Here is a 9474-nt window from a genome sequence, read left to right on the forward strand (position 1 = left end):
GAATGATCCACCCAAGCAATTGAAGGAGTACTTTACTCCTTCCACATATACCTACTCTCCTTGTATTCAAGTACCCCCTGTGGAGGCCACTCAATATGAAATTAAGTCCAGTATAATCCAAATGTTACCTTCATTTTATGGACTTAGTAATGAGGACCCTTATAAACATCTTGAAGAATTTTTTGAGATATGCTCAACTGTCAAAATTCACAACTTCTCCGATGATGCTCTTAGGTTAAAATTATTTTCTTTTTCACTTAAGGACAAAGCCAAATACTGGCTACATACTTTGGATTCCATGACTATATCAACCTGGGACCAGCTACAAGGAGAGTTTCTCAAGAAATATTTTTCTATAGGAAAAACTAATCAAATAAGGAAAGCCATAACTAGTTTTTTTCAATTAGATGGAGAAATGTTTCATGAAACATGGGAGAGATTAAAAGACCTTATTAGAAAATATCCCCATCATGCCGTACCCAAGTGGCAGTTAATCCAATATTTTTATGATGGGCTCTCTGAAAGACATCGATAAATGGTCGATGCATCATGCGGTGGGACATTCATGCTGAAAAGTGAGGATGAGGCATGGCAACTGTTTGAAATTTTAAGTAAAAATTCATTACATCATATGTCTGCCTCTATTAGAGATAAACCCATGTTAAACCCAAAGAGAGGTGGAATATATGAAGTAGGAAATGCCATAGATATCCATCAAAAGGTAGATGAACTGTCCCAAAAATTAGATCGTCTTCTAAATACTGGACAATCTCCGATTCCACCTAACCCAATCCAAGAAGTTTGTGCATTGTGTGCAAGTCCGAACCATTTTGTTAGTGAATGCCCAGCCGCACCTCAATTTTCTAAGTTTGTGCACGAGCAGGTTCAGCAAGCTCATGTCCAACAAGCTCGCAGACCAGGAAATGATCCATATTCGAACACTTATAACCCCGGCTGGAGAAACCATCCAAATTTTTCCTGGAGACCACAATCAGTGGTTGGTCCTGCCACACCTCGACCTCAATATCAAGACCCAACATATAGGCATGGACCATACCATCAATTTCAAAATATTCCTCAACCGTCTACTACTGGTCACAGCTCAGCTTTTGAGAAAAAAGTTCTGAAAGCACTAGAACGATTAGAAGTCAACACTCAGATCCTTAACTCCCACACACAATCCATTGCTAAGCTAGAGATCCAAATAGGTCAACTAGCGACTGAATTCAGTAGGAGGGAAGAAGAAAAATTATCTAGCCAACCCGAGAGCAACCCAAGAGGGCAATTTGTGATTGAGAGTTATAATACCCCAGAAGCTTTTTCTGAACATGCCAAATCAATCATGACTCTGAGAAATGGGAAGGTCATTGAACACACTAGTAAAACCAATGAGATTGACCCTAAACCTCTAACCGAAGCCAAATCACCCAAGAACAAGGAGGATCTGAAAATAGAGAAGGAACCAACTGCACCAGAATCATCTTACTTGCCTAAAGCCCCATTTTTGGATGCCCTGAAAGCCCCTATTCCTGCAGATAAGAAGGAAGAAAAACTCAATGAGATGTTGGAATTGTTTAAGCAAGTCCAAATTAATCTTCCCCTTCTAGACGCAATCAAACAGGTCCCTGCTTATGCCAAATTTTTAAAGAATTTGTGTACCCAAAAACGTAAATCTAGATCACAAATCCCAAAAAAAGTATGCCTCACTGAACAGGCTAGTTCTGTCGTCCAGCATACCACTCCTCCAAAGCTTAAGGACCCAGGAGCCCCCATCATTTCCTGTGTTATAGGAGATTATCACATTGAAAAAGCTCTTCTGGATTTAGGGGCAAGTGTGAATCTTTTACCTAGTTCGGTGTATGAACTTTTTGGATTCGAAGAACTGAAACCCACATCAGTCACACTACAGTTAGCCGACAGATCAATTAAGGAACCACGTGGAATGCTTGAGGATGTCTTGGTCAAGGTAGTTGAGTTTTACTTTCCAGTTGATTTTCTGGTTCTCGATATGGAATTAAGTGGCAACCCCAGACAAATTTCCATTATCTTAGGACGACCCTTCCTAGCTACGGCGAATGCATGCATCAATTGTAGGACAGGAGTCATGGACGTATCATTTGGGAATAAGAAACTGAGACTGAATGTGTTTGGTGCTTCCCAAGGACCATCAATGGATAGTTGCTTCGAAGTAGATACACTAGAAGACATTATAGAAGATGCAACACCCACAATTCTAGCACCTGACCCCTTAGATACTTGCTTGGCTCACTTTGGAGTGTATGACTTTAAGAGATATATGAAAGAAGTTAACATATTGTTAGATACACCACATGATAAAACCACTCCTCCATTGACAATCAAGTATGAGCCATTGCCCATCTTTTGTTGGTTTTATTGCATATGACGTCTGGCTGAAGACGTAAAACTTAGCGCTTTTTGGGAAGCAACCCAAATTTCTTCTATTTTGTTTTAACTGATCATCATTTTTTTTTTAAAAGAATAAAGGACCACTCTGTATGGAAGAGTCTGTTAATAAACTTGACGTCTGGCTGAAGACATAAAACTTAGCGCTTGTTGGGAAGCAACCCAATGATTTCATATTTTTTTTACTTTACCACAGCTGCAGAAATTTAGAACAAGAGCCTATTAATCAATGAAGCTATCTTCAACTTCCGAAGCAAAATTATCCCAGGTGCACTCTTTCCTTTTATTTTCTTTGCTTTCCTACTCCATTGAGGACAATGTAGATTAAGTTGGGGGGGAAGAAATTAATCAAATCCTCGAGTATGGTCAGAAATAATTAGTTTTGTGTATTCAAATTTTATTTTGATTAAGAGTCAATTAGGCATCCTAATAAATGAATGATTAACGGTCAAGATAATTTTAGAGATACTGAGGAATAAATTATTAAGAAAACTCAATGAATGGTAGGATTTAAACTAAACCAAATTTTAGGAGTGATTCTACAACCCTCTTCTTACTGATCTCAATAAAGAATCTGCTTCATGAGAAATTGGATGGAAAGATCGAGGTATGCAAAAATTCTTCTTAAAATTTTTTTTAAAAAAAAAAAAACAACATTGATTTCCTACTGAGTAACCGGGCCCTTTCGCCTAAGTAAGCGTTGTGGTTTACATAAAAAGGTAGGCAATGTTATATAAAATAATAATAATAATAATAATAATAATAATATATATATTAAGGAGACTAAATTGCAAGAATATAATAAATCTCTTTCCCATTAAGTTAGAGGATTTAAAGAGTAAAGTGGGGAGTTGGTGAAAGAAAAGCTCTGAAATTTCTTTAGTTAATACTCAACCACTAATTGGGTCAAATTGATAATCCAATGAAATATCTCTTTAATGATCTGACCAAGTATCATCTACCTTTTGGGATGCCTAATCTAATTTTTGATTCAAGACCGAGTCGGTATACAATGCTGATATATCTATTTTACTCGAGGACGAGCAAAATTCAAGTTAGAGGGTGTGATAAACACATAATTTAAGTCATTTAAAGCAGAAAATTATATTTAATTTATTTTATTTATTAAAAATTTAATGTTTCTTTTTGTGTTTTATAGGAAAGATGATCGCCGATACAAAGAGTCCAATTCATAGATCAAAAAGACTCAAGTTTGAAGAAATTTAGACTTAAAATAAAATTAAAATAAAAGAAGGATGCATATGGTATTATAGAAAATGAAGATACTATGCAAGGAATCCAAAAGGATATAGATGTCATTGTGAAGAAACTTTTATTTTTTTTTGGAATATAAAAATGTTTCACGTGAATTCAAAGGTTCTGGGCGCATGAATTCAAAACAAAAAAAGAAAGGATCTGGGCGCGCATTACGTGAATTCAAAAGAAGAAATACGTGAATTCAAAAGAAGAAAGGATGTGGGACACGCGCGTGGATGCGGGCAGGACGCGGGACAGACGCGGGCACAGGTGCAGCATCGCGCGGTTGCAGGCGCACGGCAGACGGGTTCACAAGGAATTTTGATGGCGGTCAAATAAATGTTTATTAAAGGAAAAAAATTAATATTTAAAAATATTTTGAAAGATTTGTATTTTCTTTAGTCCCACATCGGAAAATCATGTAAAACTCCTCCCTCCTAACACCTATAAAAAGACTTTTGTACTCCCATTGGAGGGGGAGCCTAGAAATTCTTCTAGAGCCTTGCATAGAGGAATAGAAAGGGACTACTTCATGAGCAGCTAGGCTAGCAGTCTCGGGAGTGGAGAAAAAATTTTGTAACGACACAGAGATGGTTTATTGTTCTAAACTTTTCTGTATTTTTTATATGCAATAAAGATTATGCTTTTTATTTAAATTATCATGAGTTCTTTATTTGCTCCCTTTCATATGCTTTTATTTATGCTTTCTTGTTAGATTAATATTAGGAACAACTTTTACTTTCCGGAGACGCGCCGTGATCTACGGATACGGGGTGTGCCGAGGAAAGAAGAGTTGTTTACCTAGTACTTTTCGGAGATGCACCGTGATCTACGGGTACGGAGCATGCCGAGGAAAGACAGGTATTTTTTCTAAGATTAATCATATCTATTTAGTTAAAAAAGAGATACAACTCTGCTAGTGCAAAGTGATTCAAAACTCCCAAGTTCTTTATTCTCTAATTACCTCAATTTTAAGATAATTTATTTTCTAAATCAAAAACAACGCTTCTTTCTTTTATTTTGAAATTTTAACTTAGCCCAAGGTCCCTGAGGATACGATCTCGACTCATCCTACCTACGTAGTGAGTAGAGTTATTTTTGGTGCTATCAACGACTACGCATCAGGAGTCACTGTAGACTTGGAGCCGATCTACCTCTAGTTCTTTGGCGATCTTCAGTCCTACAATTAGAGCTTCATATTCTGCTCCGTTATTTATCGTAGAAAATTCGAAGCGCAGCGCGTACTCCGTGATAATTTCTTCCGGATTGATCAAGATCAGGCCCGCGTCCGCGCTTGACATGTTAGAGGAACCGTCCACATAGAGGACCCAAAAACCATCAGGGAGATCTGTTCTTTCCTCAGGGGAGTTCGACTGGAGCTCTGGGTTGTTGGCTTCACCTCATTCAAGTTTGACTTCTTCCAGGATAGTGCATTCCACTATGAAGTCTGCTAATATCTGAGCTTTTATCATCGATCGAGGTCGATAGTTGATGTCGAATTTTGTGAGCTCGACTATCCATTTCGCTATCCTTCTGGAAGCATCCGTTCGATGCAGAACTGCCTTAATCGACTGGTCGGTGAGCAGTGTTATGGTGTGCCTTTGAAAGTAAGATCGGAGCCTTCGGGCTGCAATTAACAGGGCGTAAGTTAGTTTCTCTAATTTAGTGTACCTGATTTCGGCGTCTCTCAATACTCGACTTATGTAATAGATCGGTCGTTGAATTTTTGCTTATTCCTTAACCAGGACAGCTGCGAGAGCCATAGGAGAGACCGCCAGGTACAGGAACAACTCCTTTCCAGATTTGGGCTTTGCCAATAGCGGAGGTGAGCCAAGGTAGTTCTTTAATTCTTCGAACGCTTGCTGACATTCAGTGATCCAATAGAAATTCTTCGGCTGCTTGAGAGTTTGAAAGAAAGGTAGGCACCGTTCGGCCGACCTTGAGACGAAGCGATTCAGAGCTGTTACTCTCCCAGTAAGGCGCTGAACTTTCTTTATTGACTTCGGGATGGTCATTTTCTGGATGGCACAAATCTTTTTCGGATTTGCTTCGATCCTGTGCCCCGATACCATAAAGCTCAAAAATTTTTCTGAGGTTACTCCAAAAGCGCACTTGGCTGGGTTTAGCTTCATCTTGTATTTTCGAAGGGCACCGAAGGTCTCCTCAAGGTTGGCGACGTGGTTCATTGAGGATTTACTTTTTACAAGCATGTCGTCCACATAGACCTCCATATTGCGGCTGATCTGCTCTTTGAAGATCTTGTTCACCAGCCGTTGATAGGTCGCCCCCATATTTTTGAGGCCAAAAGGCATGACCCTGTAACAGAAAAGACCACGGTCAGTGATAAAAACAATTTTTTCTTCGTCCTCTGGTGCCATCTTGATTTGATTGTAGCCAAAAAATGCATCCATGAAAGAGAGAAGCTCGTGGCCCGAGGTTGCATCTACTAATTGATCAATTCTGGACAGAGGGTAACTGTCCTTCGGATAGGCTTTGTTCAGCTTTTTGAAGTCTATACATATCCTCCATTTGTCGTTCGTCTTCTTGACGAGAACCACATTGGAGATCCAGTTTGGATAGTTGACTTCTCTGATGAACCTGACTTTTAGGAGTTTATCAACTTTCTCAACCATTGCCTTCTGCCTTTCCGGTGCATGACTTCGAATTTTTTTCTTCATCGGCCGACGTTTAGGATTGACAGCTAGACGGTGTTCCATGACTTTCGCATCAATCCCCGACATGTCCGTTGGAACCCAAGCAAAAACATCCATATTTTTTTGTAGAAAATTGATGAGCTGTGTCCGTACCTCTTCTCCCAGATTGGAGCCAATCTTTACCATGTGCTCTTCATTCCCATCGTTCAAAGGAATTGGAACAAGATCTTCCATTGGCTCACCCCGTTTTTCAGCAAGGTCATCGTGGGTGTCTAATCCATCAACCTGACAGGGGTCAGACTGACCATTTCTTTGTAAGGCTATGTTATAGCAGTGTCTTGCCTGGACTTGATCTCCTCTGACCTCTCCGACCCCTTGGTTTGTAGGAAATTTGAACTTCAAATGGTAGGTCGATACCACAGCTTGGAGGGCGTTGAGGTCAGGTCGGCCGAGTATTGCGTTGTAGGCAGACGGCGCCCTTACTACCAGAAAATCCACTTGCGCTCTAGATTATTTCGGATACCGATCTGCAGCTATGGTCAAAGTTATTACTCCTTCCACTGGCACAGCATCACCAGTGAACCCTACCAATGGAGAGCTTATCGGTCCTAATCGATCATCTGGAATGGATATTTTTGAGAATGCATCGTAAAATAAAATATCAACCAAGCTTCCATTATCAACGAGGATGCGGCGTACATCATAGTCAGTAATATTTAAAGAAACTACAACCGCATCATTATGGGGGAAATGAATCTCCTGGACATCTTCTTCAGTAAAGGTTATAGATTGTTCAGTTCTCTGCCGCTTGGGGGGTCCGGTCGATCCACTGGTTGCTCCCCACCGGGGTCCTCCAGAGATGGTGTTGATGATCCCGATTGGAGGCCGATCTTCAGACTGTTCTTCCCTCCTTTGCGGCTCTGCTGGTGGTAGGGCCCTCGGTCGATCTTCCCTACCTTCAGGCCGATGTTGGATGAATCTGTTGAGTCAACCTCATCTGATGAGCTCCTCGATCTCGTCTCGGAGCTGAATACACTCCTCTGTGTCATGGCCATGGTCACGATGATAGAGGCAGAACTTGTTAGGGTTGCGCTTCCCGAGGTGTGTGCGCATCCTTTCCGATCTTGGCAGCTGCTCCCTGATCTCCATCAGCACTTGAGTTTTTGGAGCATTGAGAGGGGCATAGCTGTGAAATCTTCTTGGAGGAGAGCTTTGTCAAACTCTGCCATCCGGGCTTTTCTGCCTACGAGCTCGGGGGGGAGTTCGGACATGCTTGTGTCCGGAGAGAGTTTGGGAATACGATCAAGCTTCACTCAATCCTTTTTCAGCTACAGGCTTGTCGGGGTCACCCGCCTGCCGCTCCTTCACGGCCTCCTCATCCTTCAGCTTGAAGGCTTCTTCTACTCGGGCATATCCTTCGGCCCGAGCCAGCAAATCAGTGAAGTCCCTGGGATACTTCTTTTTTAGGGAAAACAAAAGGTCATTCCTTTGAAGAACGCTCTTCAGGACGGCAATTGCAACAGACTGGTCCAAGTTTCGGACCTCCAATGTGGCGGCGTTAAAACGGTTGACATAAGTTCGGATGGATTCTCTCTCCTTTTGCTTGATGTTGACGAGAGACTCCGAACCTCTCCGGAGATGTCGGCTGCTGACGAAATGAGCCGCAAACTGGTGGCTCATTTGATCAAAGAAGAAGATAGTACCCGACTTCAATGCCGAGTATCAATTTCTTGCTGCTCCCTTTAAGGTAGATGGGAAAGCTCGGTACAGGATGGCATCTGGCATGCCATGAAGCAGCATCGTTGTCCGGAAGGCCTTCAGATGGTCAATCAGATCTGAGGTTCCATCGTAGCTGTCAAATTGGGGGAGCTTGAAGTTCGACGGGATCGGTTCCTGCATAATTCTTTGAGAAAAAAGAGGATCAGTACAGATATCCTCATCGTAAGCAGGGGAAGCATGGCGGAGCTCTTCGATCCGTCGGTCCATCTCTTGGAACCTTTGATCCAAGAGATCCTCTCGATCGTGAATCTCGAGGGTCTTCTGGCAGAACGGAGGTAGGGACCCTCCGGGGGCAGAATTGTGATCAGACAGAGGGCTCTCCGCCCTCTACTTCTCCTTTTCGAGGGATACAGGGATGATTGGCCCAAGTGGGCCGTCCGATCATCGACTTTCGAAACTCTGACGATGCTCTTTTCAGTCGCACAGATGCCTGCGGCTGCTGCTACTGCTGCATTGCCTGCACCGCTTTGGTGAGGCCCCTGACCTGCTGAACTAGCAGGTCGAACTGCTCTATACCGACTGTCGTTGCCGAAGGGGGAGGAGCCTGAAAAATTGGAGACGGGGCCGAAGCCGGCGGGTCTTGTCGAGATCTGGCTGTGGAGGCCGTAGATTGCCTGGTGGATGCCTTTCGGGGAGGCATCAGGTCGGGATCTGGTCGGAGAAGAAGAAGAAGGTGTCGAAGAAGATGACCGGAGACAGTCTTGTTGAGTACTCCTTTAAGAACAAGGATCCGGCGAAGGCACAGGACCCTCCCTCTAGCGTCAATTATGTTGGTGCAGAATTCTACCGATGTCAGAGAAGCTGGAGTCGAGGGGATCACGGCCGCCGTCGGGACCTGCAAGGAAAGTCTAAACCAAAGTTGGGGGTGCTCCGACAAGACCCTTCGACGCTCAAGTCAGTACTCTGCTTCAAAAGAAATGGAGCACTCGAATGGGATTTTAGTAGAGTTTGAGAAAACTTGAGAGAACTTTCGAAAACTTACCAAAACTGTTGCCTTACCCCATTTTATAGTAGAATACAGTATGGTCCCGCCATTAATGATGCAGACAACTGGAGAGTTGTCAAATCATCAGGGGCTATCAAATCAGCGTGGGTTGTCAGGTCATCAGAATTGACCCATATCCTTGACAGGACAATGCCTCAGGGTGGCCGCACAGCATATCCTTGACGGGACAATAGTCCATAGCGGTTGTACGGTGTTTGGACGGACTGATCGACTATATATTGGTATTCGACTGTCGGGACGTCGAGTGATGACTCGAAAACATCATCAGCTGATCTGGTGCCTTGTGAAAGTCGGACATCGACTGCCACCCCCGACAGTGAGTTGGTAATATGGGTTCGATCGTTGGGTCGGTTG

At 42.6% G+C, this 9474-nt stretch overlaps 1 non-coding gene across 1 annotated transcript; it reads right to left on the minus strand.

The window, feature by feature from the left end:
• Window positions 1–371: 371 nt before the first annotated feature.
• LOC140851877 (small nucleolar RNA R71) lies at window positions 372–477 on the minus strand. Its single transcript, XR_012134634.1, has one exon. It is a non-coding gene; the product is annotated as a small nucleolar RNA R71 (small nucleolar RNA).
• Between the last annotated feature and the right edge of the window lie 8997 nt (window positions 478–9474).

The sequence above is a fragment of the Elaeis guineensis genome, chromosome 9 (genome assembly GCF_000442705.2).
Source record: "Elaeis guineensis isolate ETL-2024a chromosome 9, EG11, whole genome shotgun sequence".
Classification (NCBI taxonomy): Eukaryota; Viridiplantae; Streptophyta; class Magnoliopsida; order Arecales; family Arecaceae; genus Elaeis; species Elaeis guineensis.